We start from the raw sequence: 12230 nt of genomic DNA, 5'->3' as shown, positions 1-12230 counted from the left end.
ATTCTTGGGTTACATTTTTGGCCAGGTTCCAATGTGACTGGTCGACATTAATGCCAAACATATCACGCCAGAAGTTGATAGATCTCGGGGTAGTGTACTTTTCTTCAACAATATATTCACGGAATTGCCTGGCACTTTTAATACTCGTTTTATTGAAAAGAAGATTGTTTTGTCTATTCAATACAGGTTGGTTAGGATCATAATTGCTTTTCTTAATATATTCAGATACTGCTGATCGAACTACAATATATTCCAAGTAGAGGCCAGGTGAAGCGTCAACACTTGCTTGGATAGCGGGATAGGACTTGATACCGTGATTACCTAACATGTCTCCTACATACGTAATGCCTGATCGGGCCCAGTTCTCATAATACAGAACGTTATTTTGATAACTTATACTTGGATTGTTCCAAAAGCAGTTGTCTTGCACGCAATCGTTCTGAGGAGTTGTATTATGTTCTAACCATGTTCGAGCAACAGCTGTCCAAAATATCGATTTTATTCTTCCAATTCCCTTAAACTTAGACGGTCGAATAGCTGTAGTAAAGCAGGCAAAGCCACAACCGAACCCTTCAAAATATTTGTTTGGGATCCATGTCCATTTGCATGAAAGGTTGCTAGATGAGAGTTTGCTTAACCATTGACATAAGAAGGAGTTTTGCATTGTTTTGACGTCTATCATATCAATACCACCCTTTTCGGTACTGCTATTTAAAACAACTCTTTTTACTTTTTCAAATGCTTTTTTATTACAATCTTTTTTCCTCCACAAAAAACGATATAATATTGTGTTTATTTCCTGCAGCACTTTGTCAGGGATACAAATAGATTGCATCAAATAAACTAACTGCGAGAGCAGAAAAGTTTTGATAATGCAAATTTTTCCAGGAATGCCCAGGTTCCTTTTTTCCCAAGTGAAGATGCTTTGCTTAATTTTATCAATTTTACTTGACCAGTTTAGTTCAATTTCGGATGCGCTTTTCTCGCTGTTAAAGTTTACTCCTAATATTTTAATCTGCCGAACACATTTTACCTCAAAATTAAAATTGATATTTTTACTTGATCCAATTCCCACTGCTTCAGACTTTAGCTTATTCAAGCATAAGCCTGACACCTCAGAAAATACGTCTATAATTTGTAGAACCATTGTAACATCATCCGCGTCTCTCAAAAACAAAGTGATATCATCGGCATATAGTAGAATTTTAAAAATATTTCTACAAGTTACATTAAGGCCTTTTACTTCGTTGCTCTGCCTAAATCGTATAGCCAGAAATTCCAGACCAATAATAAATGCCATCGGTGAGAACGGACATCCTTGTCTAATGCCACATTTTACATCAAAGTTTTCCGACAGCCACCCATTGTACACAATAAAACTTCTGGTTTCATTAAACAACACATTTACCCACTGTATAAAATCTTTTCCAAAGCCAAATTTACGAAATGCACAAATCATATATTTTTTGGATATACTGTCGAATGCCTTTTGAAAATCCAAGGCTAATAAAATCCCAGGTTTCCTATTAATTCTGCAATATTCAATCACATCGTCTATAGTTCTTATAGTGGATGAGACATGCCTTCCTTTCATATAACCGACCTGGTCCTCATTGACCACTTTGTTTATTACTTTGCTCAGTCGATTTGCAAGAGACTTGGCTAAAATTTTGTAATCAGTGTTTGTCAGTGAGATGGGTCGCCAGTTTGTAAGTTTGTTTTTTGGCAGATCTTTTCCCTTATGCAGTAAGGTTAATACTGCTGCCCTTTGGGTGTATGACAAAGAACCATGATCAAAAGAGTAATTAAAGGATTGCACAATTACATCCTTCAGTTTACACCAAAATATTTTAACAAATTCAGTAGTCAGACCATCCAGACCGGGCGAAGACCCGTTTTTCATCATCCTAAGAGCATTGGAGGCTTCTTCAATGGTAATTATACCTTCACATTGTTGCATTTCGTTTTCACTTAATTTAGGAACTTCGCAATCGCCAAGGAAGTTGTCAACACTGTTAGATACAACCAAATCAGGTATGTTTATTTCACGGCTATAGAGGTTTGCATAGTATTCTTTTTGTGTTTTTAAAATTTCAAATTGGTCATGTATCTTGTCTCCATTCTCCAATTCAATATTCGGAAAAAGTTTTGCATTTGCCCGTACTTTTTCTAGATTGAGGAAAAACTTGGTGTTCTTTTCCCCCTCCTCAATCCATTTAATTCGAGATCTCGTTTGTGCGCTCTTCAATCGCTCTTGTTCATGAATTTCAAGGTGAATTTTAAGTTCTTCGCGTTTTCTTAGTAAAGTGACGTTATCAGGTTCCCTAGCAAGATCGGATTCACAAGATTCAAGTTTGTTGTACGTGTCAATCTGCTTATTTTTATTGAAAACTGCACGTTGCTTACTGAATCGGATCGTTTCCTCGTTTATTTTTATTTTTAATAATTCCCATTTTTGTTCAGGGTTCTCCTGCTTATTTTCATCAAGGTAAGTGTCAATTACACTATTAATTTTGTGCACATATTGCTTATCTTTCAAGAGTAGATTATTACATTTGTAATAACCCGGTCCTTTCTTGCCGTTAGAGAGTTTTAGTGTAATACGTACACCTCTGTGGTCGGATGTTGGGACAGACATTAAATTAGTCTCGATCACAGTGTCCATTCCCTCTTCTGTTGTAAAAATATAGTCTAACCGTCTGGCTATAAACTTGTTAATATTTATTTTGGACCATGTATATTCCCTAGTCTCGGGATTCAAAATACGCCAGACGTCATTTAGACCACACTGTTCGACAAAAGAGTTGAAAAGTTTGACATGTGCGGCAGGGTGTTTTTCTCCACTAATGATATCGAGGTTGTTATCTCTAACACTGTTAAAATCACCGCAAACTATTTTAATCATCGAATTACTTCTGTTGATCTCTTCAGTAAGAACAGCAAAAAATATTTTCATTTCTCTGAAAGTGCTTGGAGCATACACATTAAAAATAGTTGTTTCTTTTCCATTAATAGACAGGTTTATGGATACAATTCGTTCATGCTGACACTCGATGGACCAATCGAAGGAAAACTGCTTTCTTAAAAGAATAAGTTGACCCTTCGAGTGTTTTGTTCCTTCAGTCGAGATTAATTCACCTCCCCATTCTTTTTTCCACGTTGCTACGTCTGCCTGTGTAATATAAGACTCCTGAATACAAATTACGTCATATCTTCCTTCTCTCAGTCGACTAAATAGTTTTTTCCTTTTAGTAACATTTCTCAATCCTCGAACATTTAAGGACAATATTTGTAAATTTTCCATACTAAAATATTAATATGTTTTAGTAGTAGTTCCAACTCGCATCCAAATCGCAATGACCAGAAATCACAGTCCATTAAACATGCAGTAGTCGTAAGGGGGAAGAAATCTCAATAAGGGACATAATCATCCCGTCTCGCTTTCTTTGGCGTTTTGTTCTTTGTTGACATTGTCGACGTTGGCCGGTGATTTGTTAACATCAGCGCACTTCTGCTGTTTCTGAGGCTGAGAGAAAAAATCACGGTTGCGGTCCTGTGATCGGTGTCTCTTCACAGATCCCGAGCGGCTTCGCGATCCCGCCGACAGCGTAGCACTCCTCGGTGTACGAACAGACGGTCGAAAATTCGCGAAAAAGTCGGGGGCGGTGACGAGGTTGGTGGTGGAGGACGGAGCCCTGTCACTGGTTTGCACCGGCTCGTCTGTTGTAGTTTCAGCTTCAAAAGACTTTTCGGTTTGCGCCGGCTCGTGACTTGTCGCAGTTTGGGTTTGAGAGTTTTTCTCGGTGGCTGTCTGGCAGTCAGGACTGCCACGTCTGTGACCTGGTCATCTGCAGTCTCTGCAAACTACTTCATTCTCGCACACTGACACATGGTGCCCATCCAACACACATTTGCTGCACACTACCTTCCTCGGCACGGACTTCTGTTCCCTATGATAAACAGCAGCGGTGAAAATGCTTACAGTCATGGTTTTCTCGAGAGGGACAGGGGGCACAGTAATGAAGACAAAACGACCCCCGGTCAGAAAACGAGTCAATTTTCCATCTTTGTCTCTAGCTCTCTGTTGCTTAACTCCTGAACGGAGCTCGCAACCGAGACTGACAAGTGAGTTTTCGATCTCAGAGTCGGCTACCGAGAGAGGGAGATTGTCAATGAAAACTTTAGTAGAGGGCTTTTCAATGCCGAGATTGTCACGCAACGAAAAAGGGTTTTCACCACATACCTTTAAGGCGACGTTCCTCAAACTCAAACCTTGAACAAGCAGAGTGTTGCGAGCTTCTCTGGTAGCTGCGTAAATCCTCCACAGCCCCCGAATCTCTTGAGCTCCGAGAACACTCTCTCGTCCAGAAACTCTTTCGGCAGCCAAACACACTTCAAGCACAGAAACACTGTCACTGTCGGACAGGGGAATGTCTCTTCTTTTCAGAAAAACAGGGTTAACACCCGAGGCCATGATATTTCAAAAGAGAGAAGAGAAGAAATGAGAAAATAAAAAGCTAACACATTCGGTGATCATACGACGCAATAGGTCGCGAAGAGTAGACAGCGGGAAGAGCGATGAGTGCTCACTGTGACAACTGCCGTGTACCGGAGCGACGAGAAAAACGTGACCGCACGCCACGACTGTCGCCAACCGAATCTCATATCCGTGTACTTGATTTTAGTCCAAAACAGGGAAACTGACAAGAAGTGTTAACAGAATGGAATGATTTGCACGGAACTATACAACCGCGCATTAATCGATCGCCTGCGCAGGTTGACTGGTTGAGTGATTCGGATTCGATCAAACTTTCGCACAAAAACTCCTGTTTTCTTTGAATAACTGAAGAAAGGAGGAATAAAGAGGTTACACACCTCGTCTCAGTGATTATAAAAAAATAATGGTCTCAGTTCGCGGTCATGAAAAAGCTCGCTGAAGCTCACATTTTTCATGATCCGCCAACTTCGACCATTATTTCTAATAATCACTGAGACTCGGCATGTAACCTCTACATCGTTACCCAGCACAAATATATCATAGCGTAGCAGTGGACTATCTTTACCCAGCACAATGATATTGTAGTGTATCAGTGGACTATCTGTACCCAGCCCTATGATATTTTAGCGTAGCAGTGGACTATCTGTACCCAGCCCTATGATATTTAAGCGTAGCAGTGGCCTATCTTTACCCAGCCCAAATATATTGTAGCGTAGAAGTGGACTATCTTTACCCAGCCCTATGATATTGTAGCGTAGCAGTGGACTATTTTTACCTAGCACAATTATATTGTAGCGTAGCAGTGGACTATCTTTACCCAGCACAAATATATCGTAGCGTTGCAGTTGACTATTTTTACCCAGCACAATGATATTGTAGTGTAGCAGTGGACTACCTTTACCTAGCCCAAGGTACCAAGTGAAACATCCGACGCACTCCAGACTGACACACATGCATACATAAACACCCTCCCCCTAACACATACACACGTTCACACAGACGTTCACACACACACACACACACACACACACACACACACACACACATACACACACACACACACACACACATACACACACACACACACACACACACACACACACACTTAAACGCTTTTTGTACTCCAACTAAAACATTTTTCCCCAGTGTGTTCCTTTCTCTGCCTCAATTTTCGTCGTCTTTGATTGGTGTTGTTGTTGTTGTTGTTTCTGACTGGCACCCAACGTTTGTCAGGTCGATTTTGGAGGTACATGTACCCCTATTTTAGCGGCGGTCACGTTTTTCTTGTGAAATAAAGTGTTGATCAGAAAAGTGCACTGGATAGCCAAGGGAAAGGCCTTTAACGGTATAACGTGTTTGAATGAAATGACACGGGTATGAATGTTTAAGTTGGGATATATCATTTGTCGCAATATTTAATTTTGCTAAAGTCACTATTCACACTTGTTATTGAGTTATTAATTATCGTTCATGTAATTCATCGCAGATGTATTCTCATTAGGGTGAAACGAAAGGGATTTATAAGTGTAGTACCGGCCCCTTTAAGATAAATAATTGCACGAACTGTTTCCTAATGGACGATACTGGCAGACATCCTCACTCATTACAACGTGGTGTTGATGTTTCAGGTGAGAGAGACAGCACAATGGGAAACTGGCTACAGCGTATCTTGCCCATTCCATGGACACCATGTCAGGTAAGCGCCCGTCGCCGTCTTGTCTTGTCTGTAGTGCTGTCCAATGTTTTGTTTTGTCAGTCGTGATGTATTTTGCATTGTGAAGTGGTGTGCATCACATTGTACTCGTATTATCCATATTATTGTATTTTCCTGTTTTTGTATTATCCATAGCATTGTGTTATCCATATTATGTTTTTGTCTATAGCATTGTGTTGTCCATGGCATTGTATTGTCCATAGCATTGTGTTGTCCATATCATTGTTTTTTGTCTATAGCATTGTGTTGTCCATGGCATTGTATTGTCCATAGCATTGTGTTGTCCATATCATTTTTTTTTGTCTATAGCATTGTGTTGTCCATGGCATTGTATTGTCCATAGCATTGTGTTGTCCATGGCATTGTATTGTCCATAGCATTGTGTTGTCCATGGCATTGTATTGTCCATAGCATTGTGTTGTCCATAGCATTGTATTGTCCATAGCATTGTGTTTTCCATAGCATTGTATTGTCCATATCATTGTGTTTTCCATAGCATTGTATTGTCCATAGCATTGTGTTTTCCATAGCATTGTACTGTCCATATCATTGTGTTTTCCAGAGCATTGTACTGTCCATAGCATTGTGTTGTCCATAGCATTGTATTGTCCATAGCATTGTGTTGTCCATATCATTGTTTTTTGTCTATAGCATTGTGTTGTCCATGGCATTGTATTGTCCATAGCATTGTGTTGTCCATGGCATTGCATTGTCCATAGCATTGTGTTGTCGATTGTCATTGGTTGTTGTGGTGATTCCGCATGTGCAACATTTCCTGGACTGTGTTGGCCTAACAGAGGCAAACACGTGAACATCAAACACTACACAAGCTGTCGTGACTGGGATACTGCATACGAGGGACACTCATTATGTTTTGCAACCTAGGTTTTCTACAACACATACAGCCAATCTGTCTACTCCAGATTTTGGAAGAATCCCTCCTCAGCTTGTACACATTGTACCATCCTCCTAAACCAGCTGTCCATGACACCCCAACACGTTGACTGGGGTATGTCAAAATTAGCGCCCTCGGGAATGCTCGGGCATCTTCGGTGTTCTGGAACTGCTTTCCCTTCAACTGCCCCTTAATTGACGGAAGGGAACAGAAACCAGTCATGGGGGTCTAAGGCGTGTGAATACTGTAGGTAGGTGACAAGCTGAACATCATTGGCGGCTAGAAAGTCAAGAGTTACAGCTGATGTGTGCGTGCTGGGTTTGTCGTGATGGAGCAGTAGACCACGCACACCCGGTCGGGGACGTCGTGTGCAACATACCAGAAATAAATTAGGCAAGAAGTGGCTGACATACCAGTCAGCAGTTATCGGTTGTCTGTCCTCAAGTGATATGGTAGCAACGTGGCCAGATGTTGCAAAGAAATACACTATCATTTTGTTAGGAAGCCCTTCTGTTTGTTTAAAATGTTACAGGTGGGTTCTCATCTAGGGAGACCCACACCGCCAACTGTTGCTTCATCTTTGGGTGCTATAAGTTTTCCCATGTTTGGTCTTCTGTTCCGATGTCCCAAACGCGAGGAAACCTTCTTCCGTCAAATGTTGATAGCATATGGGTGCACCAGTCAACCCCAGCCCGCTTTTGCTCTTCACTAAGGTTATGGGGCACCCAACGGTTACAACGTTACTTTGGGCCACAGCAGCTGTGAAAACTACGAGTGAGACTTCACGATTATATAACTCTTCATTTTATATAATGTATTTCAGCGTATATCATTTTTGGGTCCATCTCAATCAGGGAATCTACCATGGAAACGTTTTCTGGGGTAACGATTGTTGCCATTCGACCACAACGGTCAACGTTTTCTAACGTCCACGCGCCAGTAATGAACTGTTTGAACCACCTAAAAACAGTGGCTTTCGATGGAGATTGATTTCTAAAACATTATTTTACATTTAAAAAGCACTATTAAAAAGAGTTTTCCTGGCAGTAGCCACAATACATCACAGCTCGAAAATCTCTTCGCGAAAAGTCAATACTGCTGTCAGGAGACCCATCACCCTTACTGGACATTTTTATAGCATTGAACGAAGACGGTTGCACGGAATCAAGTAATTTGTGTTGACACAAGTCTTCCCAAAACTGGTCTTTGATGAAATGAAAAAAGCAAAGTAGTGACTTCATTAGTTTGCCCAGGTTGCAAATTATAATCAGTCCCCCTCGTACTAATGCAACACAATAGGGGCTTACGCTTCATTGGTTTACATGTCACCGGCTGTTCAGTTTATTCTTTAGGTTTCAGTGTCATTATTTCATCATTTCTTACCGCTCATTGTAATAAGGCTCCAGTGTCTTACCGTAAATGCATTCGTTTCCTTCTGTCCCCTCTTTTAAGGTTTCTTGCAAAGCAGAAACTACATGGTGTTTGCATGTTATATTTTTTTGAAGACGTCTCTTCTCTCGTGGTCTGTGAAGTGTAGACAATTTAATAATTATAAGGCCTGTCAGTTTGCTGTCTGAGTGCTGTGAGCACTAAAGACATACAGCACGTACATTCTCACAACAACAGAGGGCACTTCGCAATGTACTTTCCAGGCGTGCTGCCGGTGCATCAGGCAAGGGGGGCGTGCTGCAGGTGCATAAGGCAAGGGGGGCGTGTAGATATACAGCACGTACATTCTCACGACAACAGGGGACACTGAACAGTGTAGACATACAGCACGTACATTCTCACGACGACAGGGGACACTGAACAGTGTAGACATACAGCACGTACATTCTCACGACGACAGGGGACACTGAACAGTGTAGACATACAGCACGTACATTCTCACGACGACAGGGGACACTGAACAGTGCAGACATACATCACGTACCTTCTCACTACAACAGGGGACACTGAACAGTGCAGACATACAGCACGTACATTCTCACGACAACAGGGGACACTGAACAGTGTAGACACTAGCACGTACATTCTCACCACAACAGAGAACACTGAACAGTGTAGACATACAGCATATACATTCTCACGACAACAGAGGACACTGAACAGTGTAGACATAGAGCACGTACATTCTCACGACAACAGAGGACAATGAACAGTGTAGACATACAGCACGTACATTCTCACGACAACAGAGGACACTGAACAGTGTAGACATACAGCACGTACATTCTCACGACAACAGAGGACACTGAACAGTGTAGACATACAGCACGTACATTCTCACGACAACAGAGGACACTGAACAGTGTAGACATACAGCACGTACATTCTCACGACAACAGGGGACACTGAACAGTGTAGACATACAGCACGTACATTCTCACGACAACAGAGGACACTGAACAGTGTAGACATACAGCACGTACATTCTCACGACAACAGAGGACACTGAACAGTGTAGACATACAGCACGTACATTCTCACGACAACAGAGGACACTGAACAGTGTAGACATACAGCACGTACATCCTCACGACAACAGGGGACACTGAACAGTGTAGACATACAGCGCGTACATTCTCACGACAACAGGGGACACTAAACAGTGTAGACATACAGCACGTACATTCTCACGATAACAGAGGACACTGAACAGTGTAGACATACAGCACGTACATTCTCACGACAACAGAGGACACTGAACAGTGTAGACATACAGCACGTACATTCTCACGACAACAGGGGACACTGAACAGTGTAGACATACAGCACGTACATTCTCACGACAACAGAGGACACTGAACAGTGTAGACATACATCACGTGCATTCTCACGACAACAGAGGACACTGAACAGTGTAGACATACAGCACGTACATTCTCACGACAACAGGGGACACTGAACAGTGTAGACATACAGCACGTACATTCTCACGACAACAGGGGACACTGAACAGTGTAGACATACAGCACGTACATTCTCACGACAACAGAGGACACTGAACAGTGTAGACATACAGCACGTACATTCTCACGACAACAGAGGACACTGAACAGTGTAGACATACAGCACGTACATTCTCACAACAACAGAGGGCACTCGCAATGTACTCTCCAGGCGTGCTGTCGGTGCATCAGGCAAGGGGGGCGTGACTGCCGGTGCATGAGGCAAGGGGGCGTGTAGACATACAGCACGTACATTCTCACGACAACAGCGGACACTGAACAGTGTAGACATACAGCACGTACATTCTCACGACGGCAGGGGACACTGAACAGTGTAGACATACAGCACGTACATTCTCACGACGACAGGGGACACTGAACAGTGTAGACATACAGCACGTACATTCTCACGACGACAGGGGACACTGAACAGTGCAGACATACATCACGTACCTTCTCACTACAACAGGGGACACTGAACAGTGCAGACATACAGCACGTACATTCTCACGACAACAGGGGACACTGAACAGTGTAGACACTAGCACGTACATTTTCACCGCAACAGGGGACACTGAACAGTGTAGACATACAGCATGTACATTCTCACGACAACAGAGGACACTGAACAGTGTAGACATAGAGAACGTACATTCTCACGACAACAGGGGACACTGAACAGTGTAGACATACAGCACGTACATCCTCACGACAACAGGGGACACTGAACAGTGTAGACATACAGCACGTACATTCTCACGACAACAGAGGACACTGAACAGTGTAGACATACAGCACGTACATTCTCACGACAACAGAGGACACTGAACAGTGTAGACATACAGCACGTACATTCTCACGACAACAGGGGACACTGAACAGTGTAGACATACAGCACGTACATTCTCACGACAACAGAGGACACTGAACAGTGTAGACATACAGCACGTACATTCTCACGACAACAGGGGACACTGAACAGTGTAGACATACAGCACGTACATTCTCACGACAACAGGGGACACCGAACAGTGTAGATGTTAGGCGCGTTTGATCGATCTGCGCGATCGCGCGATCGCGCTGCGCGTTTGGTGGATCAATCAAACGCGCACACATCGATCGATGTGTGCGCGTTTGATCAATACAAAGAATACAAGAATCGTTAAAACGCGCAGCTCTTATATACTTGCGCATTTGGACGATCCGTCTCACAAATCACCATACTACGCACACACACGTCTGCTGGCAATGACCGGAAGTTATGACCGGAAGTAGGCCTAGCTATAAGTGTCTAAACAACAATCTGTAAGACATTTTAAAAAAGAAGAAAAAATGGGATTATATTGTACCAAAGTGACACTTAGACTACCTCAAAGACATCACATCACAGGTATATATGCGTCGAGGTTGCACCTGATCATCCATTTCACATGTATTAGCTCATCGAGTGTTTAATTGTCGTGTAATAGCAAATGATTTAAAAGTTCAGCTGTTTTCATGAGATGTCAGAGGGATGGACAGAGATGAGGAAGGATGGATTGGGGGGAGAGACTGAGAGACTAAGAGAGAGACTGAGAGAGAGAGAGAAAGTGTGTGTGTGTGAGAGAGAGAGAGAGAGAGAGAGAGAGAGAGAGAGAAGAGACAGAGAGGAGAGAGACAGAGAAGAGAGAGAGAGAGAGAGAGAGAGAGAGAGACTGAGACTGAGAGAGAGAGAGAGAGAGAGAGAGAACTTTGAACTTTTGAACTTTGAAATTTATTACAGGAAAGATAGCATTAGGTCCGTAGGACCTTTCTTACAGAGAGAGAGAGAGAGAGAGAGAGAGAGAGAGAGAGAGAGAGACAGAGAGAGAGAGAGAGAGATCTTGAGAGATTGAGCGACTAAGAGAGAGAGAGAGAGACTAAGAGAGAGAGACAGAGAGAGAGAGAGAGAGACTAAGAGAGAGACAGAGAGAGAGAAGAGAGAGACTGAGAGACAGACAGAGAGATAAACAGAGAGACAGAGAGAGATAGAGAGAGACTAAGACAGAGACAGAGAGAGAAGAGAGAGACTGAGAGACTGAGAGAGAGAGAGAGAGAGAGAGAGAGAGAGAGAGAGAGAGAGAGAGTGATGAGAGACTAAGAGAGAGAGAGAAAGAAACATTGAAACATAGAACTTTATTACAGGAAAGATAG

This window comes from Littorina saxatilis, linkage group LG12, assembly GCF_037325665.1.
Source record: "Littorina saxatilis isolate snail1 linkage group LG12, US_GU_Lsax_2.0, whole genome shotgun sequence".
Lineage (NCBI taxonomy): Eukaryota > Metazoa > Mollusca > Gastropoda > Littorinimorpha > Littorinidae > Littorina > Littorina saxatilis.
Note: the sequence above shows the minus strand (reverse complement) of the source record.